At 35.9% G+C, this 25,506-nt stretch overlaps 1 pseudogene across 1 annotated transcript; it reads left to right on the forward strand.

The window, feature by feature from the left end:
* Positions 1-15,243: 15,243 nt before the first annotated feature.
* LOC114307695 (protein argonaute 2-like) lies at positions 15,244-21,248 on the forward strand (annotated as a pseudogene). Its single transcript, XR_014341585.1, has 5 exons — positions 15,244-15,801; positions 16,081-17,288; positions 18,206-18,336; positions 19,664-20,068; positions 20,230-21,248. The product of XR_014341585.1 is annotated as a protein argonaute 2-like (transcript).
* The last annotated feature ends 4,258 nt before the right edge of the window (positions 21,249-25,506 follow it).

Raw genomic sequence — 25,506 nt, forward strand, 5'->3', positions numbered from 1 at the left:
CATCTAGAGTAAACTGAGTGCCGCCCACAGGTGGTTCATCCCCTGATCACATATTTGTACTATCCCCCGAGTTCACTGATCCAGTGGTGATAGACTTTACTGAGCTGGTGCGGCAATGACCTTGTTGTCAAACAAATCCTGTACATCATGGCGCAGACGAAAGCAGCTATCGGTCTCATGACCGGTTTGTTGGTGGTACGCACAGTACTTAGTCTGGTCATGCTTTGCAGGGATAGGATCGGGTAGGGGCCGTTGTTCCAACGGTTTCAGATGTCCTTTCCGGAGTAAGACCTCTAGAGCCTTTGACAAAGGCATATGAAGTGGAGTGAAGACCCTCTTGACTCGAGGTGGATATTTGGTTTTTTGTGAGCTACTTCCGGATGCACCGGTGAATGGGGTAGCTGTTTTTGGTGCAGTGGTGGTAACCATGTCTACTTCAGAAGATCTTGAACCTGCATCACCACTGGTGGTCGCATTCGAACTGCGGGAAAATGCCCTCCTGGGCTGCTCCTTATCCTGGTCAAACAGACCTTGCCTCATTGCATCTTCGATTTGTACCCCCATATCGTGTAAATCTGAGAAAGTGGGAAAGGGGATTACAATCATTCTCTGCATTAGCTTAGGCTGGAGATTGCGCACAATCATCCGTATTTGATCCTTATCTGTTGGCCTAATGGTCATCATTGAGGCCTTGGCTCTCCAGCGGGCCACGAATTCTGAGAAGCTCTCCTTAGGCTCCTGCCTCGTCGTCTCAAGATCACGGGTCGTAATCTCGATTTGTGTATTGTATGAATATTGTGCGACGAAGGCCTCAGCCATCTCGTCCCAACTTCTCTTGACGTCATCCTCCAATTTGGCATACCATGCGGCCGCTACACCTGACAGGGTCCGGCCAAATAAAGATAGCTTCTGCAGTCTAGTGAGGCCCATTGGCCTTAGGACGTCTGAAAATAGTCGTAGGTGCACCATGGGATCCCCAGACCCGTCAAAACGATCAATTTGTGGCATCTTAAACCGATCTGGCAGCGTCACGGCTGCGTCAGTGTATCCGTCTCCAATGTCTGGAATGGACTTCACACCTTGAGATTTCTTGAACAGCTTTTCAAGCTTGTGCATTTTTAATGCCACGGGCTCCACCTCGGGCTCGAAGGGAGAATCTGATTGGTTGATAGGAGTGGGTGCCTTGGAGAGTTGAGGCAGAATCGGGGGTGGAGCTGGCCCGACTGGAATGTCCGTATCATCCTGAACATGGGTTGCCTCCCCGAGTATGGGAACTCTTGGTGGGGGAGGAGCCTGGTGCGAAGTAGATACTCCAGTTTGCTGCTCCAATCTGGCAATTGTCTCTGCCTGTTGGGTTATGGCCACAGCCTGTTGTTTGGCGAATTCCGTTTGACGGACAGCGTCTTGCTGCATGGCTTTCATACTATCCTGGAGTTGGCACACCATCTCTTCCAGACTCGACATACTGTTCTAATCTAACTGAGCAACCGGTATATCTGTGTCGGTAATAGGCTCGAAAATCTCAGCCCGACTACTCGAAGATCACTGATCTGGTAGCTGTTGTACTGGTGGTCTGTGCCTGACTAGCCTTCTCTGGCCCTGATTACCCTTGAACTGAATCTCTGACCTGATAAAGTCTATCAGCACAAGTCCGATGTACCCCGGGGATATCAGAGCCTTCTGAAGCTATGGTTCCGGGACTACCCCCCTGCAAAAGGGAAAACAGACAGCATCTCAGCTCGGATATGATCATAATGGAATGACTGTGCTCAACACTGATCACTGTTCCCCAAATATCTGCCTGTAAACTGATACCCTCGGGTAAAACTGATTCCCCAAATACTGATGCTAATGCCCACAGGCCTGATGCCCAGACTTGTAAACTAGTATATGCATTCCTGTAGAGATACACTCTAAAAGCACATAGCAAGTAAGAGAGAGCCAAAACACCCCTATGTTGGGGTAGGGTTTCCCTGTCCTATTTTGTCAGGAGCTAGGGTTTCACTACGCACGCAGCGGTTTCAAACAGCCTATAATCGGGTAAGCAACCTGTCCTAGCTGGGGATGGTCACTATGGATTCCGAATATGCACTAGGTCGAATGGTCAAAAAGGGTCCCCCGGTAAACCGGGGTTTGTGTTCCCATACTGTCAGAGCCCATAGCCGGTAAGCCTTATGGACATGCCTTGACAAGACAAGCCTCCGGCAAACCGTTCAGGAATGGCAGATAGCAAACACGGTGTCCTAAGCGCACCAATGCACATGCAATGCGAAGAAACACATAAGTGAAATCAAAATAGGATATCACGAGTTCGAGTCAAGCTCTCTAAAATCCCCAGCAGAGTCGCCAGAAACTGTAACAGCGCCCGCGTGGGCCTCGTGCTACAGTTCGGACTTGATTTGTGTCACGGTTCTTAATCTTGAACCAAAGAGTCCAAATCTGGCAAATCGTTTTGAGAAACAGATTTTTTTGAAAAGAAGTGCCAAACACGGACTGCTTTGCCAGATACAGAGTCGCCACCTAAATATTTTAAAATGGGGAAATTTAGGAAACCCTGACTCGGTGCCGAAGGCCACATGTCCGTCATCACCGGAGTTGTCTCGGCTCGGGAGCTTAGGTACGATCGGGGAAGGTCAGCTATGAGCACCCCCTTTCGCCCGGTCCGAAGACCGGCCTCTACTAACCGTGATATTCTGTTTTGAAAACGTTTATGTGTTCTTATTCCATTTATTAGTCTAGAATTACTATGTTATGCGCACAGCAAACAAGTATAGACCAAATCGCCCAAATTGGAACAAAACATTTCATGTTTGTTTTGAAAATGGTTTGCTACTCGCAAGTAGGCTAAAATGCGGATTTTGCCACCCTCAAGTGGGCTTTTAGAAAAGATGATTTTGCCACTATCTAGTGGGCTTAAAACTCACAGTTTTAATGCATTATTCCAATTTAGGTAATTCAACCTCCATCCACAGGCATTCAAGCAGTTATATCACATAAGCAGCTAGCCTCATGGTGATCATGCTATCATGGCAACATTCACACGCATGCGATATGCTAAAGCATAAAAGCTTACCTAGTACTCCATGCCAAAACAGTAAACTAGTTAGCAAAAATGTGCGTGTCCTAGTTCATGTTAAATTGCCTAATGCAACACATACAAGATGCAATTTAGATAGGCTCGGTTAACCTAAGCATGGCATATGTAATGCGATCAACTAACAAGTACTCAACTTGGAATTGAAACATACAATATAGTTTGTATGATGTACCGAGCCCGGTGCATGTCAACAAATGCATGAATGCACGCATGCATAGCATAAGGTATGCTAAAATAAATATGCCCTAATCTATCATCATAAGCAGGTAAATAAAAGGGAAGAAAGAAGTGGAGGTTGGAAGACATGCACACACGGACCCACACTTATTACAAGTTTGCCCTCGCTCGGAGGGACCAAAATAATAATACAAATTAATTAACTACGCAAGCTAATTAAATATTACAAATTGCTTAATTAATTAACAAATTAACTAATCTAGGAAAACAGGTAAACCGCCTCGGGAAATGCGCCGCCATGCATAGGCTGCCTCTGTTTTCTTTCCTCTGCTCCTCTGAAGGCTACCAAAACCTCAGGAATGCTTCCTTGGACACTGAGGAGTGCCACCGGCTGAGTAGAATTGCCACCGGCAGTGTGGTGTAGTCACCGGCACAAGATGAATCCATCGGCTGCTTGTTTACTGCCGGTCGGCAATATATACTGCCGGTCGGCAAGGAATGTCTGCAGAACCTGCAATTGACAGCAACAGAGTGCAAAGCAAAGCATGGCAGCACAATTCAAGGCATATATGCACCATTCATGTCCCTTATCATGGTAACGACTCAAAGGGGCATGTGCCTCGATTCTCGGACCACCAATCACGCATTTCCATGCATGATGGCCCAAAGAACCAAGTATGTAACTTTGATTTCAAATGCATGCAAACCAAATAAACACACAAGGAGGCCTAACCTCTATCATACTCATCTCAAGAGGCAAGGTGATGCATGCAAGATGCAATGCAACTTAGGCACACGAGCTAAGGATGCAACATGCTGATACAAGCAAACATGCAAGATGAGCATGCAAATAAGCAAAGGATGGTCTTAAACATGAATTAGGCAGCTCTAGTTAGGCCCAAAACAGTGGCCATAATATGAAAATGAAGTGCCTCGAAACGCGTGCACACGGGCACGCAAACCGAGGCAATGGCATATGCAATGCAATGGCTAAAACGGCATATAGAATGCAACATGGACTTATACTAACATGAGAGAGCCTCAGCCACACTCACATAAGAGGCCGATGAATGAAAATGAAGTGCCTCGAAATGCGTGCACACGGGCACGCAAACCGAGGCAATGGCATATGCAATGCAATGGCATGGAAAATGACATGCAAATATGCTAATGGGATTTCAGCACTGAAATATGGGGGAAAACAGCCCCGGAATGAGGCGAAAACACACCCGATGCATGGAATAGTCCCGAAACATGGACTTTGGCACCCGAAATGGCCTATAGCTATATCAAACATGCACAACATGGATATGAAATGAATAGACAGTAGCAAGGCAGTCCCAAAATTAGCATTTTACTAGTACAACTCATGGCCAAAAAGCAAACAAAGATAGGGCAACAATGGCATACAAAAAACGGCCCTAAACATGAGATTATGAAGCAACTCACAGCTGCTGTCTCCAAACATGTTAGGGCCCTTCAACAACATTGAAGAGGGGCCCAAAATATGCACATTTACAGTTCATGGCAGCCCCGAAATCAGTATACAAACATGCTAGAAATACAATGCAAAATGAGGCTCAAAAGTGGCTACAACATGAGGTATACAAAACATTCACCAAACAAGAAAATACCCTTAATAAAACATGTTCAGGAGGTCAAAATAAAGCCACTTTTAGTTCGGACCAAGGTCCAAAAACAGCAACATCAGGGGCTTCCAAGACATACAAAAATGGGACCAAAAAAAGGATATAAAGGGAAGTACAACATGGAAGTCCCAAACAGTGTTGAGCCCTTCTTCAATGTTGAAGAAGGGCTCAAAATAAGCCTATCTACAGTTTACTACATCCCCAAAAACAGATTACACATAGGCCAAAAATAACATGCAAGATTAGGGCCTAAAGGAGAGATAAAGAAGGAAGTGCTAGCTACTATCCTCAAACAGCAAGAGGTCCTCAATCAAACATGAAGAGGACCTCAAAATATGATGATTTGAAGTTTAGGTCGGAGCCCAAAAGTGCAAGCAACTATGGCTTAGATATAGGCCAAAAAAATGCGCAAAAGAGGGAAAATGAGACTCACCCTTGTAGAACCAAACTTTAGCAACCTTTGGACTAAGTTTGGGAGCTTTTAACCTCTAGAGGACAGCCTCAAGCTGCTGGAATGGGCGTTGGATGCCTTGTGCTATGAGTTGATGAAGAAATGGCCCAAGAACAAGGGTGTTTGATCACTATAACACTCCCAAATGTAGAGAGAGAGGGAGATATAGAGAGAGAGGGTGATATATATGTTATATGTATGTATTAGGTCTGGTTTTGCTGAACCAAAACAAAGGAGGAGGATGGCTTCCTTATATAGGCAATACTAAGCTTCCAAGACAAGCTTCAAAGGGTCAAAGGGGTTTAAAGGGGAGGTCAAGGCTTATTGGAGAAGCTTGGACAGCTGGTAGGCTTCTTGAGGAAGCCAAGATAAGGGGTCAAGGCTTCCTCAAGAAGCCTTGAGCAAAGGGTGCAAGAAAAGGGGCCAAAGGGTGTGCAAAGGCTCAAAATAGCCACATATATGCACGTGGAGTAGGGTCTGTGCATCCCAGCTGGTGCAAATGGTGCAAACCGGCCAGAAAATTTGGTCGTCGGCCAAAATAAAGTGCCGGTCGGCATAATATTTTTCCGGTCGGAAAAATAGATTGCCGATAGATGATGCCAAGGTCAAAAAAATGCCGGTGGGTGTCCAAATTGAAGCCCCGGAAGTTATCTTTCCAATGGCGTAAACCTTGCATTAAAATTCCTCCTGTGGAAAAAGTTATGCCCTTTTCCGTGAAGCCGCGCAGATTCGATCCAACCGGGATGATGCCCAACTTCAACCAATCATATCTCCCCCACCCGGACTTGGCTTTAAGAGATTCTTGAGTGCAAAATGAAGCCTCGGGAGTAATCTTTCCGACGGTGGTGGCCCCATAGCTAAACTCCAAGTGTACAGATAGATAAGCCCGATTCAGCGAGGGATGCTCGACTCGCTTCTACCCGGATTCATGCCGAACTTCTCCCAAACTAGTTTTCTCCTCTCCTTTCCTCTTTTCTTCAACTCCAAAACCCTAAACAAAGTGTTTTGAAAGATTTGCCTCTCTTCTAGCCGAAGAAACTGATTCTTTGCCCTGCACAATCTCTCAACACCGAGCAAACCATCAGTAGTGCCCAAGTCTTAAGGGCGGTCAAAAATGGGGTGTCTACAAATATATATGAAAATATTGACAAAAATTTGACTTTTTTATAATCAATTTTAGATTTTTAACTATTTTAGGGTGTTTGGAGTTTATTTCTTTTCTTATTTTTTGAATTTTTTTGAAAAAATGTTCAGAAAATAAAAAGAGTGAAATGACAATTTATAATGACTCTTAATTTTTTTACTTTAAAATAAAACTAGTAGGTTATTCGTGCGATGTACGAGAATTTATTTTTAAAATGAAAAATTAATTTTGAATCTTAATACCTTATGTTTAGAAAATTTAAACAATTGAAAGCCAAATACAAACAAATTTGCTAATGGTTGAAGAAATTTTTTATCACTGTATGTGTGTGCAGACACCTTATTTTTGACCGCCCTCACGACTTGGGCACCACCACTTGCACACCCAATGATGAATTTGTATATGCTTGTCAAGTGCTCAAAGTCCTCAACAGAATGCCACAGCTTTGAACCTTCAAACCCTGCACACCTTTTGTCTTGTCTTTGGGCCAAAAAAGCAAATTTTCAAGCCTAAAGACCCTGGGACCTACCGGCCACCATTGTAGGCTACCGGCCACCATTGTAGGCTGCCAGCCATTTTTGTGGCCTATCAGCCACTTGTGTATTTTTGTAGATATTTTGGCCAGCTATGCCAGCTGTTTCCACAAATGCATGCACCTGCCTACACGTGTATGTATTGATATTTCTGAGGGAGTTTCATGTTTTTCTATATATAGAAGACCTTCCCTTTCATTTTTGAGGGTTGGAAATTTTATAGCAAAAATATATATCTCTCTCTCTACAATTCTCTCTCTCTCTTGCAAATTCTTAAGCTTTTGCCTATACACTCTAAACCAAACCTTGTGGTCTTTGAGCTGAGGTACTTTTGAGCTTACTTTGAGCTCTTGAGGGTATGTAAGTGTTGATTTAACACTTGGAAAGGGTTCTCCTCTTCAAGAGGTATAAGTCTTGGCTTATTTCTTTGCTTTATTTGCTATTTTGCCTACTATTTTTGAACTGCTTTTAGGTTGAAACTTGTGGTTTAAGGTAATTAGGGGTGGAGAGGTGGATCACTCTTCTTTTTACCTCACTTCTTAGGCCTTTGCCCTTGTGTTTCCCACCTCTTTATCAACTTTTTTTGAACTTTTTAATATTGAATCTCAAAGCTTTTTCAGTGGCTACAACCATGTTTTGAAGTCCCAAAAATGGAGAGGGTAGCCTCCCTTCCTTGTGGTTGTTTACTAGCTTAGCTTGCTCCATGTTTTAGCTTATTGTTCTAGCTATTTTTGTCTTAATTCCAACATATTTTAAGACTATTTTAGGATTGTTTTAAGACTGTTTTTGGTTTTTCATTGCATTTGAGCTTTGTATAGTATACTTGTAGTGTAATAGTCCTCATAAGTTTGGTGGTTTAGGCCTTAGCCATCAATCTATTTAAGGTAATAGTATTTATTTATTGCTTTCCATACTTGTGATCACCTCTAATCACCTCTGCAACCTCCCTCATTTCTTGACTTTTTCTTTGCTTTGAAAGTTGTTTCAAACCAAGTGTTTGTTTAAGCATGAGATTGAGATATTGTGCTTAATGGTTTAATCCCTTTGGGGGTTCAGTACCAACGATATGGTGTCTCTTTCATGCCTAAAGCAACTCTTTGTTTGATATTTCTTTCCATTAGAGGATGAAAAATCTAGAAATCCCCTAGATGTTGATTTGTGATTATGTATCAATTTTAAGCAGAATATAACAATCTCAATCAAACAATCAAGACAAAAAGACACAACTATTTAATGTGGAAAAAATCACAATTGGACACCTCCAACTGTGATCAAAAAACCACGGGCAACAGCCACAAGAACAATCCACTAAGAAGATTTAAAGGAATTACACAGGTATACTCTCAATTACCTAGCGAATCCACAACGCCTAATTGAACCAACCTCTATGTGCCTCTTCCAACCCCATCTTCACCACGGAATTGTCTTTCTGATGAGCCACTCCGGATTCCACCAAAGCTTCAGGCTCGAATTCTTCAGAATCCACAACTGAAGAATAACTCTCTCTTTTGTGTATAACAAACAAACCTTTGATGTACTCTTTTTAAATCATGAGTTGAAGACTCAAAAAAAACATCAAAGAAAACAAACAAAATATCCCCAGATATAAACCTTAAGAACCAAAAAGAAGATCTGGAGGACTTCAATCAATCCCTTAGTTTAGGGAGAAAACCAAGTTTTTATAGAGAACCAAAAGTAATCCTAGATTGGGAAGAAAACAAACTCCTTGAGAAATCCAGATTCTGAGGCTCGCTCGAGTGACGATTTGCTGGCTCGAGCGAGGAGTGTATTTTTCATGATTTCTACTAGTGCCTTGGCTCAAGCGACGGATCCTTGGCTCGAGCGAGGAATACACTCTTTCAGGTTTTTGTATGGATGCAATCCTTGGTTTGAGAACGCATTCTTTGGCTCGAGCGAGCAAGCCTTCGCTCGAGCGAGAACTCCTTGGCTCGAGCGAGCAACGACGGACATGCAATTTTGAATGCAATTTTGCATTTTGCTTCGGCCGTGAGCTGACCGGGCAGCTCGACCCCCGTAATACTCAGCGAAGTGGCAATCTTGAAAGCATTAACATCACAAACTTCTCTGCATGGTTCGATTCGGGTTTGGATTCGCATCTAATAAACTCATAGCCTCACTGAAATAAAAGTGCGAAAATAAATACATCTGAAAGGAGTTTTGTCAAACGGGATTGCCAAGAATAAAAACCTAACAGAGGACTTAAAGCTCACTTTTGGACTTAATTACCTAAGGAATGGTTAGTAATTAAAATAAAGCGATAAAATTGGGACTAAAAATGATGCAAGATAATAAACAATTTGGTGTTCAATCGGACGTTAATTGAACACATGGAAACTTAAGGCATTTCATACTTACTAGTGATGAAATGGTTCAAGTTTCTAAGGTTAACCACTTCCCTTAATCAATCCATGATGGGGAGGAGGTTTGAGAGTCTTTTATGTTGCATTTATTGAAATTGTACACCTTGGTTCATAGGCCATCATGCAATGAAATTGCATCGATTGATGGCTTGTGAATTGAGCTTGCCACTCCTTTGATGTTATTTGATGATAAGGAGGGGTAAGGTGTACAAACATACCTTGAGAATACCCTGTTTGTGCTCTATATGCTTTCTGTTGCAGCAGAAGGAACCAAGCTTCAGTGGCCGGCAGACCACTATTTCTAGACAGCAGGCTACCATTTGTGGCCAGCCAGCCACTACTTCTGGCCTGTCGGCCACTTTTGTCAAATTGAGCAGTAACTTTTTGGAACAGAACAGAGCAGGGGCTGAGGTGAAAAGATGTTCTACTGGCAGCAGAACAGTGGATTTTTCGGGTGGTAATCCATGCATGCATGAGCATTCCTCGCTTCCCGAGGCTGATTAGTTCGCTTAGTTATTGTTTTCGTGTTGTATTCATGTTGTAATTATTTAGTTAATTCTAATTTGTAATTAATTAATTAATGTACTTACTTCGGTAGTTCTATATTAATGTACTAATTAGCTAGAGTAGTTCATTAATTGTGATGTTGTAATAACTAGCTAGCATAGTTAGTTTATTCAGCTTGTAATAATTAGTTAATTTGTTTTAAAAGTTAGTTAATTCATAAGAATTAGCTTAGCTAGTTAGTTTATTCGGTTTGTAATAATTAGTTAATTTGTTTTGTAATAGTTAGTTAATTCGTAATAATTAGCTTAGCTAGTTAGTTAGTTTATTCGGACCTTCCTACGTGAGGGCACAATTGTAATAATGTGTATGTCTTCCAACCCCACATCTTTGAATATGTACTTAGACCGCATGCTATCAAATTGATTCATATGCCATATTAGTAACCGAGCCTAGGTATTGCATATCGCATGTGTTGCATTAGTCATATCGCATAGTTAAAATCATGCACTATTCTAACTTTGTCATCTTTTTTGACTTGGAGTACTAGGTGAGCTTTTATTTGTTTTGTGGTTGTTACCATGTCAAAGCATGTTCACTATGAGGCTAATTGCTTAAATAATAAACTATTTAAATGCCTGTGGATGAAGGCTAGTTGCTTGAATTGGCATAATTTGAGTAATATACATAGGCTAGTTGCTTGAATTGAAATAGTTTGAGTAATGTACATATGCGATCACTTTTTCAAGTGGTACATATTCGAAATAATTTTGCAAACAAACATGGAATCAAATTGTTTCAATTTTTGCAAATAGTCTATACTTGTGTGTGCATCACATAATAAGTTAGCCTAATAAATCGGAACAAAAGCATATAATGTAAATAAGATTCACATCATGATTAGTAGAGACCAATCTTTGATCGGGCGAACAGGGGTGTTCAATTCATGACATTTCCCTCTCGTACCTAAATTCCCGAGCTGAGACAATCTTGGTGATAACGGACACATGACCTTTGACACGAGTCATGGGTTTCCTAAATTTCCTAAAAAATATTTAGGTGGCGACTTTGTATCTGTCAAAGCACTCCATTTTTTGCTATTTGATTCAAAATCGATTTTTCAAAAGATTTGTCGGATTTGGACTCTTTGGTGTTTATCTATTTCACATTGTACTTGTGAGATCAGATTCAGAACCGTGGGAGTCCGATACTGTAGGGCTTATTGTCTACCGAAAGGAGTACGAAAAGTCGAGCTATAGTGTGATCCTATGTAAAAGGCTCATAAAAATAATTTATTTTAAAGTTTAAAAAAATGTGTATTCTTAACCTGAAATCAAATGTTTATTTATATTAATCAAATTTATCAAAAATCATGAATTCCACATGTATCAACAAAAAAAAAAAAAATTGAAAAAATAAAAAATAAAAACAATGATAAATTCTATATTATTCAAATTATGACTTAGTCATAGCTCATGATGTATTGTTTTGGTTATTAATCTAAAAGTGCTTTGCTAATTTCTTATATATTTGCTTATATATAAAGCGGTGCATCGGATTTTTAATTATACCTCAAGTGATGATTGATTATGATCTATTATAATACTTTTATATAGGAATATTTAATTATTGTATTACACAAAAAAAGTGCTTAAGGTGGGTTGACTCAAAAGTAGAATTTATGTTTATATTGGTAAGATCATAAAAGTTATTCACATTGATACATAAAATATTACAAATTCAAATAATAAACAGTATCCTCAAAGGGAATCCAGTACAAAATCTCTATAATCTTAATAATTTCAGCGTTCTGATTAATTATGTGACACATCATAATAACTGCAGAATTTTTTATTTCAACCAAATTATTTTTGCATATCTTTCTGACAAATCTCATAAAAGTGCCTTATCAGTAATACTATAAATTCAAAATTTCTATTTAAGAATTATTCAAAAAAATCAATAGGTGCCTTAAATATCCACAATCATTTTTGATGAATGATTATATTTTAAAATAATACTCCACACTTTTTATCATTTGACATTTGTTAATTTATTTTCTAAAAGCGTAACAAAAGAGTATTGAGTTTCATTATTTTAATCAATTATCAAATTGGATACTATACATGTATGTAAATCACTTTTAGAAATATAATATCTGACGTAAAATTACAATGGAGTTAAGTTTAATTACTGTAATGATATTTTATATATATATATATATATATATATATCTTACAAAAGAATAATATTAATTTTAATTTAAAATAAATTTTAAATTTTAAATTATTTATTTTAATAATCTTAACCTTATTATTCTATAAAAGTACTTGAATACTTATATATAATAAATTTAATAAAATCATTTATTGGTTTTGATAATTTTAGTTGTATAGTGCTAGAAAAATATAATTATCATATAATGATTTTATAAGATATATATATTAAATTATAAAATATAAAATAAACACTCATTTTGATATTAAAACAATAGTTAAATTAGAAAGATAATTAGTAATATAAAACTATATGTGATTCTAATTATTTATTTTTATTTTTATATTTATTTGGATAATAAAAATACGTAGAAATAAAACTATACAAAATTTATTTAAAAGATTAAATATAAATATGTTGTGATTGGATTAAAAAGAAAATACATAAATTAATTACGTAGAGTATTGATTTTTTTTCTTTAATATTCTTTTTGAATTATTCATACATATTGTATATAGGTATATAAAATTTAAATTAAATTATATATATCATAATAATTAAATTATAATTATATATATTAAAAATAAGTATTTCTCAAATATAATTATATCATAATAATTAAATTTTAATTATTAAGTATTTCTTAAATTATAATTATATATATGGAGTATAAAATTGGTTATTATAATTGAAATTGAATTCGTATAGAATTTTATATGTAAATGAAAAATGCATACTGATATAGCTTTTTTAGAAGGAAAAAAAAAAAAGCATTTAGAATGCTACTTAAGTAAAGAAAAACAGTATATATATATATATATGTATGATGGGAGAATTACATCCCAATGGGACATAAAAAAAAAATTCTACACAAGCATGGAAGTGTGCAAGTAACACTTTCACCTCCTAGAACTTTTCACTTGTACCCCACCATAAAATGACTTGCACTCCATATATTTTTGCAATTTTTTTCTCTATACCACTATACTATAATTCTCCCAAATAAAATCTGTAAGGCTCAATTTGTTTAAAATGAATAAGGTAGAAAGTGAGGGAAAAAAAGAAAAAATAATAATTTTCTTGAAAGTGATAATTTTTAAAGTGAGGGAAAAAAAGAAAAAAATAATTTTTATGAGTTTGATTAGCTTGAAAGTGATAGAAAGTAGAAGAAAACTAATTTTCTTGTACAACTTATATTAACATTGTAACTAATTTTTAATTTCTTGTAAAAAAAAAACAAGAAAAATTGAATGTGAGTTATTTATAACTAAATTTTTTAATTTTTTTCTCACAAAATTTTCATCTTAATTAAATATTTATGAAAAATATTTTTTTTTTATTTATTTTCTTTCGGTTCCACTTTCTACTATTTTTTTTTTTTTTTTTTATAATCAAACAGAGTCAAACAAAATAGTGTGTTAAAAAATTGGTAAAAATGTGACTTTTTAATTTTTTGACTTTTTTTAAAAAAACTAAATTATTTTAAATAAAAAAAAATTAACTTTTTTAATTAAAAAATTAAAAAACTAAAAAATTAGCTTTTTACCGGTCTTCCCAAAGTTAGTTCCCAAACTTGCCTTGGAGCACATGTTAGCAATAAGCATGGGAAAGTCCAAAGAATACGCCATGGTAACCACACGTCCAAGAAAAAAAGAATTCTTTCGTGCATAACCGTTTTGGACTTTGAACCCTCATAATATTCCCACGCAACAAAAAAGAATTCTTCCGTACACAACCGTTTTTAACTTTGTCCCTCCAATCATATTCATGTATGTTACTCCTTGCCTCATAAATTATTAGTTATTTATTTTATTTTTTATTATATTAAAATATTAATCTCTTTTTTTTAAAATTAAAGAATAAAATAATATAAATATTTATTTTGCATTTCTTTTAAATTAATTAACAACACTAAAGAGACAATTATGACAATTAATATTCTCAAAAAAATAAAATATCAAAGGATAATTTCAAAAAATTAATATTTTTAAAGTGTAATAATTATATTATCAAAAAAAATTGAGTTTTTCAAAAAAGACTATTATTTTAGGATGGACGAAGTATCATTTTGTTTTCATTTTTATGAGCAATAATGAAAAACTTTAATATAATTATATTGATATTTTTTTAATAAGAAAAAATGAATAAGAATTAATGCAAATGATTTAAAACTTACTATATTTTTTTATAATAGTTAAATATTCCTTCCATTTTCATCGATCCTTCTGGAATTTTCCGGACACTTCCCTCTTTCCCACTTTACTTTTGAACAAAATTAATCCATTACTTTTGACTTGTAAAGTGAAATGTTATTGGGATATTTTATTTATTAAAACTTACTATATTTTTTTATACAAAAGTTGAGTACCTACTTACTTTGCTTCTATAAATAATTAATTAATAATTAAATTTTAAAATTTTAATTCTTATTTCATACACTTTAATATATTTTTGTATAATTTTCACATATTTAACAAATATATATCAAAATTAAATTCAATAAACAATGTCAAACATTTTTTTTTACAATTATGAACTAAATTAAAAAAAAATTATGTATAACATTTTTTATAAAAATAAAACTAATTTGCTACTTTTGACTCGTAAAGTGAGAAATTATTAGGACATTTTATTTATTAAAACTTACTATATTTTTTTATATAAAAGTTAAGTGTCTATTTAGCATCTATAAATAATTAAATAATAATAATTTTAAATTTTAATTTATATTTCATGTACTTTAATATATTTTTATATAATTTTCACATATTTAACAAATATATATGCCGATCTAAAAAAAAAACAACAAATATATATACCAAGACTAAATTAAATAAACAATGTGCAGAATTTTATTTTATTTTTACTCACAGTTATGAACTATATTATAATAATAAAAAATAAAATAAAATAAGCTCTTTATTTTCATGGATCCTTCTAGATTCACCTAGATTATTCCCTAACCTTTATACCACTCACTGTTGAAAACTTAGGCCCCAAGCCATGAGGGCATTTTGGTAACTTCATTTCCATGCACACACACTCCTCCCTCACATCACACTATAAATACCGAGCAAGAATCCTCTAGAGTTTTTTTTTTCTAAAGTTTCTTAGAATGGTGCATTGTGTGGTTGAGATTTAATGACAAGTCACATCAATTTTTCAACATTAAATCTCAACCACACAATACACCACTTTGACAAATTTTAAAAAAAAAAAACTCTAGAGGATCCTTGGTGATAAAAACCTGCCTCTTCTAACCTGCATGCAAAGCAAAGCAAAGCAAAACAAACAAGCAAGAATTCGCTGATCAATCTAAACATCTAACAATGACGAGAAACGGAGGACGCAACTACAATGGCGGTAATCACAGCGGCAGAGGCGGAAACGGTGGTGGTGGAGGAAGAGGAAGGGGTCAAGGTGGTGGTGGAAGAGGAGGGACTAGGGCTCGGGGTCCTCCTCAGCAGGGTCAGAATCAAGGTGGTGGTGGTGCTTACAGGCCACCAGCGCCATTGCAGCAAGTTCAAGGTATCGGGGTGGGGCTAACAAGTGGAGAGTGGAGTGGGCAACCATGGAGTGCGAGCTCTGTTGCTGGTCAGTCCACGTCTCAGCCTGTTTCTCGGAAGCTTCCTGAACAAGCTCTTCCTGGTAGATCTCTCTTAGTCTTGGCCTAGATCTTAGTTTTTACATCTTGTTTTTAATTGTTGATTTTCAGTTTTATCTCCTAAACTATAGTCAGTTTTGTTTATTGAATCATTTGGTTATTAATTTCATCTTTAATTTCAATGCAACTCAATCGAAAACGGTTGTTAAACACAATCTACAAAAATATACCTTTGCTACATATGATCTTTTAATTTTATGAAATCAACTTTTGATGGAAATCCTCAGATTTGACTAAGCATTTCTTTGTTTTGTTGTTCCAAGATATTAAGGAATTGGAAATTTCAGAAAAGAAGCCGTCATCATCTATTCCGGGAGGAAGTTCGGAGAAGAAGATTGTTCCCATAAAACGACTTGACAATGGGGCCACACTTGCTTTCAGGAATATATGGCCCTTGGCGAACCACTTTCCAGTGAAATTCAATCCACAGAGCATCATAATGCACTATGACGTGGATATCAAACCAAATATGCCTCCTGGCAGTCTCGCTGCAAAGAGGACAATTTTGAAATCTGATCTCCGTTTGATTACTGACAAATTATTTTCTTCTGATCCCATTCGATTTCCCGAGCAAATATCTACTTATGATGGAGAGAAGAACATCTTCAGTGCAGTGCCACTACCCACTGGGACGTTCTATGTGGAGTTGTCAGGTGGGAAGGACACCGTGCCTCGCTCTTATAGATTTACTATTGAGTTAGTGAATGAGCTGAAGGTTTCGAAGCTAAATGATTACCCACAAGGAATGCTCTCGAATGCCCCTCGTGAAGTATTTCAAGCGATGGATTCGGTAATGAAGGATAATCATATTAGGCATATGTTCCCTGTTGGTCGAAGCTTTTACTCCAAAGAATTCAGACCAAACGATGACCTTGGCTATGGCATTGCAGCTTCCAGAGGCTTTCAACAGAGCCTAAAGGCCACTGCCCAGGGTCCAGCTCTATGTTTGGACTCTTCGGTGTTGCCATTTCGCAAGCAATTGCCAGTCCTAGACTTCCTTACGGAACAGGGTTTCCAACTAAAAGATGTGAGCACGTCGAGAAGAGAAGTAATGCGAGAGGTAATGCATGTATTGAAAGGATTGAAAGTTCATTCATGTAACTCACCGTCTGACCAACCAGAAGTACACTATAGCAGGGTTCAGTGATCAAAATACGCGAGATATTACATTCACTCTGGAAGATCGAGAGGTTGAGAATCCACCGTGGGAAATTAGCCTCGGCGAGTATTTCAGGGAGAGATATAACAGGGAACCAAGGTACCAGGACATGCCTTGTGTGGATTTGGGCAAAGGTAATAGAAAAAATTATGTGCCTATGGAATTCTGTGTTTTGGTGGAAGGGCAGAGGTATCCGAAGGAGCATTTGTATAGGGATCAAGCTCTCTCCTTGAAGCAAATATCATTGGCTCATCCAAGGGAGAGAATGAACACTATCTGTGGGATGGTGCGATCTGAGGATGGTCCTTGTGGGTATGTTATCTTATTTAATCTACCATTTTATTTTTTTCTTTCTTTTTCATTTTTTTTTTTTTTTTTTTTTTTTGTCCTACTATTAGTTCCAAACACAATGCCTTGATACTTTTTGTTTCCGTTGTTTTTATTTTATTTCTTTTTATTTTATTTTTTATTTTGGGGCGTTTGCATAATGACCGAAAAACCAATTCTCTTCTGGTAAGACATGGTAGTTTTTTTAATTTTATTTTGTATACTAGATAACTGGCGTTCAAGAAAATTATAAGGATTGAAAATTTTGATATTGATGATAGCAAATTGTTATCCTTATCTATAATAAACTTGTTTGCACCTATAACTAATAGCTAAAGCATTTTTTTTCTAAAACCATGACTAACCGATAGAAAATAAACACTTAAAAATTTATGTATCCTAAAAATATATTAAAGATTATTTTCAAGTAGACTTCTATTGCAAACTGTGAGAATTATAGTAAGGTTTGTAGGTGGTTGCTTTTATTTATGAATCCAAAGGAGTATATTAAGCTTGAATGCTCAAACATTTATGTGTTGCATTTAATTGCCAATTATAAACTTATACAAGCGAATTTTTTTTTTTTTCTTCCAAAAAAGTAAAAATAAAAAAATAGTCCCTTCCCCATTTTTTAAGCACACCTCCTTCCGTACCAATCCCCTACTGACAATCAAATGCTACTTTGGGAGTGGAACTTCAGGGTAGTGGTTCATATTGTTTGGTGCTCCATTCACATAACATCAAGCGAGATTTTGGAGAAAATTGGTGTTGCATATACTGTCATCAAGCTCTTATAGTTGCTTTCTATATCCGTCTTTATTCTTTATTACTTAATTTCATTTTATTTATGTAGGAGAATTCAATCCTCTCTTTTTTCGTTTTCTTTTTTGGTTGTCTTGCAGAGATGTTTCTCAAAATTTTGAAATTGAAGTTGAGAAGAACATGACAAGAGTGTTGGGTCGTGTCATTGAGCCACCAGATTTGAAGCTGGGTACACTACAACAAAAGCCACTTTTGGCGATTAAAATTGCATTTTTCGTCGCTGAAAGTAGTACAATTGATGACTCAAATGGAATTAGTCGCCAAAATTGATCACTTTTGCCGACTAAAAGAGTTTAGTCGCCAAATATAAAGGTATTAGCGACTAAAAGGCAGTTTAGTCGCCGAATGTAGGGGTTTTAGCGACTAAAGATTGTTTAGTAGCCAAAAGTCATGGTTTTTGGCGACTAAAAATGATTTGGTAGCCAAAAGTGATGGTTTTGGCGACTAAAAACAGTTTAGTCGCTGAAAGTGAAGCTTTTTTGCCACAAAAAAAATAGTAGCTAAAAACAGTCAATTGCCGATTAAAATTCAGTTTAATAGCCAAAAAGGGAAGTTTTTGGCGACTAAAAACAGGTTTAGTCGCCAAAACTACTTATTTCTAGGCGGAACTTCATTTTTTAGCGACTAAATAATAATTAGTAGCCGAAAATGATAGAATTGGCGATTAAAATTGAACAACAGACTTGGAATGCACAATTACACAATCGTTTTAATAAAACACATTGTAATTAAAATACAGAAAATAACTTACAATTACAATTGTAGCAACTGCAAGGATCTTAACTAGGGTACAGAATGGGAAGGTGTAATTGTCACTCAGAGCACTCTGGTTTTTTCTTACAACACAGAAAAATGGGAAGAAAATTGAAGATTAAAATTTTAATTTAGTCGCCAAAAGTGGCCTAAATTTTTTTTAAGTAAATAATTTATTTTTTACATAAATTATATTGAATTAAAAAAATTATATTTATATATATTATTTTGTATTAATACCGGTTAATATATTATATAAATAATATATATTGCATATATATTCATGTGATGTTGTAGTAGCATAGTGGAGGGAGTGTGTTGCAAAAAGGTTCGGAATGTGGGACGGTTAGGGTTCGAAACTCAAAAAAAAAAAAAAAAAAGTGGGTTTTTTTTTTTCGACGGAAACACTTTTGGCGACTAAAATTATTAGTCGCCAAAAGTCTTTATTTTGGCGACTAAATGGTTTAGTCGGCGATTGGGTGAGTATTGGCGATTAAATTATTAGTCGGTAAATGTATGATTTTCAAACATGTAAAATACTATTGGCGACTAAAATTTTAGTCGCTAAAGACTTGTATTTTGGCGACTAAAACTTTTTAGTCGCCAATACCTCCGCCGACCACATATACGCGACAAATGTGGCGACTAAAAAATTTTGTCGGGAAAAGTAAAATTTCAACTTTCGGCGACTAAAAACGGACTTTTGGCGACTAAAAATTTAGTCGCCAAAAGCGCTTTTTTTTTTAGTGATACTCCGAATGGCAACGTGAATGTTCTAAGAATTAATGACAGGGACAAGTGTCAGTGGAACCTTCTTGGGAAAGCAGTTGCGGGTGGCAAGCCACTCGAGCATTGGGCCTTGATAGATTTCAGTTCATATGATGGTTATAGACTGAATCCCGGTCATTTTGTTCAGAATCTGAGAAATAGATGCCGAAATATGGGGATCCGTGTTGAGGAGCCTGTGGTGCGTCGTTTCACCAACATGAACGAATTCTCATGTATGGCTGCCATTCAAAAACTACTTCACAACGTAGTTGAGGGGACAAGTCAGAAAAATAAAGGCCAGCTACAACTTATTGTCTGTGTGATGTCTGCAAGACATGATGGTTACAAGTATCTCAAATGGGTGTCTGAGACCCAGATTGGAGTATTGACTCAATGTTGCTTAGTCGGTAATGCCAACAAAGGTAATGATCAGAACCTTGCGAACCTTGCTCTTAAGATTAATGGCAAGATTGGGGGTGTGTGATGTCTGCAAGACATGATGGTTACAAGTATCTCAAATGGGTGTCTGAGACCCAGATTGGAGTGTTGACTCAATGTTGCTTAGTCGGTAATGCCAACAAAGGTAATGATCAGTACCTTGCGAACCTTGCTCTCAAGATTAATGGCAAGATTGGGGGTAGCAATGTGGAATTAAACGGCCCGCTCCCTGGTTTTGAGGGTGACGAACATGTTATGTTTGTGGGGGCTGATGTCAATCACCCTAAAGGAGAAGATTGTAGATCTTGTCCGTCAATCGCAGCTGTTGTGGCATCAGTCAACTGGCCTGCTGCCAATCGCTATATTGTAGATTTTGGGGCCATGTGTTTGGATCTAGTCAACACTTATGCTAAGCTTAACAAAGTCAAACCGAAGAAGATTGTTGTTTTTCGTGATGGGGTTAGTGAGGGTCAATTTGATATGGTTCTCAATGAAGAGGATCTGAAGAATGCTATATATGAGGGAAACTACCGTCCTACAATCACTCTTACTGTCGCCCAGAAGCGACACCCGACCTGTTTGTTTCTGGAGAATGAGAGGGATGGGGGAGCATCTGGCAACGTGCCTCCAGGAACAGTTGTGGACACGACAATCGTTCATCCCTTTCAATTTGATTTCTATCTGTGCAGCCATTATGGAAATCTTGGGACTAGCAAGCCAACCCACTACTATTGTTTGTTTGATGAGACCAAGTTCACTCTGATAAGTTGCAGAAGCTCATATACGACTTGTGTTACACCTTTGCTCGATGCACCAAGCCTGTCTCGCTCGTCCCTCCGGTTTACTATGCTGACCTTGTTGCGTACTGAGGACATCTGTATCAAGAGGTTGTCATGGAGTTTCAGCCACCTCCTTCAGTTTCATCTTCATCATCGTCCCCATCTTCTGCTGCTTCACTCAATGAGAGGTTCTATGCTCTGCACCCGGACGTCAAGGATACCATGTTTTTCATTTGAAGCGGCCAATATGGCCATTCAAAAAGTCTCATTTCCGTCTCTCTTAGTAGTGAAGTGGATGAGATTTAACTGTTCACCGTTGGAAATGCCCAAACGCAATTTAACCACCTTTCCTGAGCAACTAGTAAAGGAGTTTGTGCGTGAATCTAATGCGATTTCATGTTTAAACACCTAGTTCATGACTTCATGTCTTTGTGCTGCCTGTTCTCATGGTGCTGAAAATCATGTTCGTATGCATCACGAACATGATTCTTAAACCATGTAAACTAGAGGCATGGTAAGAATCACCGGTAACTAGTCAGTACCGTGTGTTTTGAGGTCTTGTTTAGAGTCTGTTTCTGAGGTCTTAGTTTGGTGTCTATTTTCATGCTTTTTTCACTATTATGTGTGTTTAAACAGGAGCATATGATGTCCTGTACTAGGTTTGCTTTGTGTTTCTGAATTTGTGTTGCTCAAATTATGGTTTATGTTTTGTAACAAATAAATGTATGGTTTTGCTTGGACAAGTTTCATGATTAGTTTCGTTTTTATTGCTCAGGTTTGATTCCATTTTGTAGGAGTAAACACAAGTTCTACATCTTCTGGTTGGTGGGTTGGGTTGGATGTGGCTGCGCTTATTTTCCAATTATATAACCAAATCTGCATCCTTGCATGATTTTGCTAAATGTATGTTGCAACAATTTTACCAATTTTTTTACCAAATTGAAGGGGATATAATTTTTTCATTCACAATCACACTATTCACCAAATTTTTAACATTCATATTTTTTTACTTAAATTTTATTTTATTTATATTATTATTTTTTAAGTAATGATATGATGGACATGTATTTTCGATCCTTGAATCAAATTTTATCTAGCCCTTTAGCAAATATGATCCACTTTTTCATTCAAGCCTGGCTATATAAAGTAGAATAATTAAAACTTTGAGGATTAAAGCGTATGAGAATCTATACTTTGGACATTGTTATTGTAATTATCCTTAGATAATAATTAAGGGAGGATCTAAACTATTAGATCAAGTCTCTATGATAAGTGATGGCTTGTGTGATCGAAATTGACAGTTTTGACAGCGGGCAAGTAAATATGTTTTTGGCAATTTCTAAAAAAGTGATGGATATATAGGATTACTCATATGTTATATTTATTTATTAGAGTATTTAAAATGATATTTTTTTTCTTTGAAAAAAAAAATAAATAAGTCCAACCATAAGTTTTTTTTTTTTTCTAACAAAAAATGAGAAAAAAAAATAAAATAAAAGCCAAAAGAAAGCCCAAACAATGAAGAAAAATAATTAAGAAAATAAATAAATACTTAAAATAGTAAGGCTCAATCCACCAACTTAATCTGTATCCACATGTCAAACTGCTCAACTTGTTGGTCAATTAAGAGATAGACATGCAACCCGATTCGACTCGCAAGCACCCCAAAAGGAGATTTTCCTTCCATTTTCTTCTCATTTCTTTTTTTTTTTTTCCGCTCACAATTAGGTCTTCGGTGTACTTTTCCTCCCCTCTACTCATGGCTCATGGTTAAAACAAAGTTCATTTAGAGATCATTTGATAATTGAATATTTTAATTAATTTTATTTTTATTTTTATTTTTTTAAAAAGACGTTTAGAAGAGTTGGGGAAAAAAAAAAAAGGGTTATGTTTGGTAGAATTTTAGAATTATGATTTGAGAATAAAGTTATATTTTGAGTTTGTGAATTTTAAAATTATGATTTAAGTGTAAAAAATTTGTTTAGTTGTGAGTTTTGAAAAGAGTTTTCAATTGATGTAACATATGATATTTGATTTAAAAACTTATAACTCATAACCAAAAATACAATTCAAAATTCTATTCAAAACTCATAAAAAAATTTAAAAATTTTGGAACATATTTTTTATTTAATATATAAAAAATAGCATGTGCCAATTGCTAAAAAAAAAAAATAATAAATTACACTGTTCCGGTCAACTTGCAGGACGATTAGCTAGATGTTCGGAAGGACAACCGGATAGGCCAAATTTCAAAATTCAAATCCCGCTTGAAACGGATTTTCAAAAGTGGTTTGGAATTAATTTTTTAAATTGTAACCAAACACTATACTCAAATATAGGTGTGGAGCCATGATTAGAACTCTACTTCAAACGCAGCCTAATTTTTTGATAGTGATTTTGTATTATATTAATTACCTCCAAACAACCTCTTAAAATTCGTGAATTTGATGATTCACATTTAAGAGCATGATAGGACTAGTTAATTTTGTATTTAATTTTAGTTGAATAAATTGTTTTCAATTTTATTTTAGACTAAAAAAATTAAGTAAGAAAACTAAAAAGCCAACAAATATATTGAACATATTAATTTTTTTACATTCAAAGAAAATAAAAAATAAAATAACAATCGCCAAACTTTACCTATATTTTTGTTACTTATCACTTTTTCTTTTTTCTTTTTTCTTTTTTAATTCTTTAATAATCGCTTTAATCAACACTGTGACTTCGTGTCTCTACGCTTCTCCATTTTTATTATTAAAAGAATAAAAAAAATATCCGCTGAGTTGGGAACTTCGTCTTCCACGTGTTCCTCCAATCATATTCATTTATATGATAAATTTAAAAATTTATTCGATAAAATTTAGGTGATAAGTTAAAATAAATTATTTAATATAGAAAATATTAAATTATTCTCTTTTTTTTTTTTTTGATTTTATAATTTTTGTTTAATTTGTATATTGGTGGCGGTGGTGATGCAAGTGGAGGAAATGACAATGACCATGATAAGTATGGTGCTAGTGAAGAAATAGTGGTTTTAGGAGAAATTCTATTTATATACTGTCAAATCTCTCATTACATACTATTTTTATAAAAGAATTTATTTTTCTTATATCGCTTTATCAAATTACTATTTTGAACATATGTCTAAACCTTAACTCTCAATACACATCTTTTGGCACCATCACCTACCACTAGCCTTCGCTGCTTGCTTTCCACCTTTGGCCATCGTCACGAGCACCCACCACCACGACCATCCTCGCTAGCCACCATCGTAGCCCTACAACCTTCCTACTTCATTATCTCACTGCCTCTCACCGCTGCTACCACCACTCTTATAACCACTCATTCGCCAACGACCCCTTTCCCTATTGCAAATCCCTCCTATTTCTCCCACCAGCATTCCTTACCAACGTAAATAGCCTTGTCTTCTACTCCTTCCATCTCGAACACTCTGCTCTCCACCACCGCCATCGCGATCTAACCCCATTATTCTCCTCCACTGCTCGAGTGGGTGCGCACACGTACACGCGCGGGTACGCGCACACGAGAGAGAGAGAGAGAGAGTGAGAGTAAGAGTGAGAGAGCCATATGGGCGTAGGGAAAATGGCAGCGAGATGAGATTTGCAGAGTAGGCGACGGCTGGAGAGAGAGTGGAGGCCGACAGTGATGGTTAGGGCATTAGGATTAGGGTTTGGGATAGATGGTTAAAGAGTTGAAGATGAGGGTAATTTAGAATTTTTAGAAAATTAATAGTGTAAAGTGAGAAAAAAATTAAAAAATTAAAAATCTGTGTGATGTGTGTCAAGAAAATGGCGTGTATTGAGACGTGTGTTGTGTACATGGAGTTACCCATAATTTAGTGGATGTAAAAAAAGTGGTAAAACATGATAGTAGAATGATGGTAATAGTAGTGAAGAAGTAGTGTAGAGAACTAGCGGTAATGACATCAACAAATATGGTGGTGGTGGCGAAATTATAAATATGCATGTTGATACTCATAAATATTTATAAATTCAATAATATTATTATTTCAAATCTTCTTAACTTTTAATTTATATTTCAAGTGTCACTTAATATGAATTATAGTTATTATAGGGGCAATTACACATAAGCGGGATCTTTATAAAATATTCAAGTGGAAAAGTTTATGTAGCGTAGAGAACTGGTGGTAATGACATCAACGAATATGGTGGTGATGGTGAAATTATAAATATGCAGGTTGATACTCATAAGTATTTATAAATTCAATAATATTATTACTTCAAATCTTCTTAACTTTTAATTTATATTTCAAGTGACACTTAATATGAATTATAGTTATTAGGGCAATTACACATAAGTGGGATCTTTGTAAAATATTCGAGTGGAAAAGTTTATAAATTTAATTAATAATATTTATAAATTTTATCATTGATTTGAAAAAAAGATTAAAAATATACTAACTTGTAATTCCCCCTATTTATTAATTATCTTCACTTGAGTTGTAACCTAAATATCATGTCAGGGATGTCTATCTATATTTATCTAAAAAAAAATAATGATAGAGAACTCTAATTTTAAAATTCTAAAGAGAGTTCATGTGGCAAGAGGAAAAATAAAAAATAAGCACACACATCACATCACATGTGAGCCCCACTCTTTGT

The sequence above is a fragment of the Camellia sinensis genome, chromosome 10 (genome assembly GCF_055761805.1).
Source record: "Camellia sinensis isolate YWXY chromosome 10, ASM5576180v1, whole genome shotgun sequence".
NCBI classification, from domain to species: Eukaryota; Viridiplantae; Streptophyta; class Magnoliopsida; order Ericales; family Theaceae; genus Camellia; species Camellia sinensis.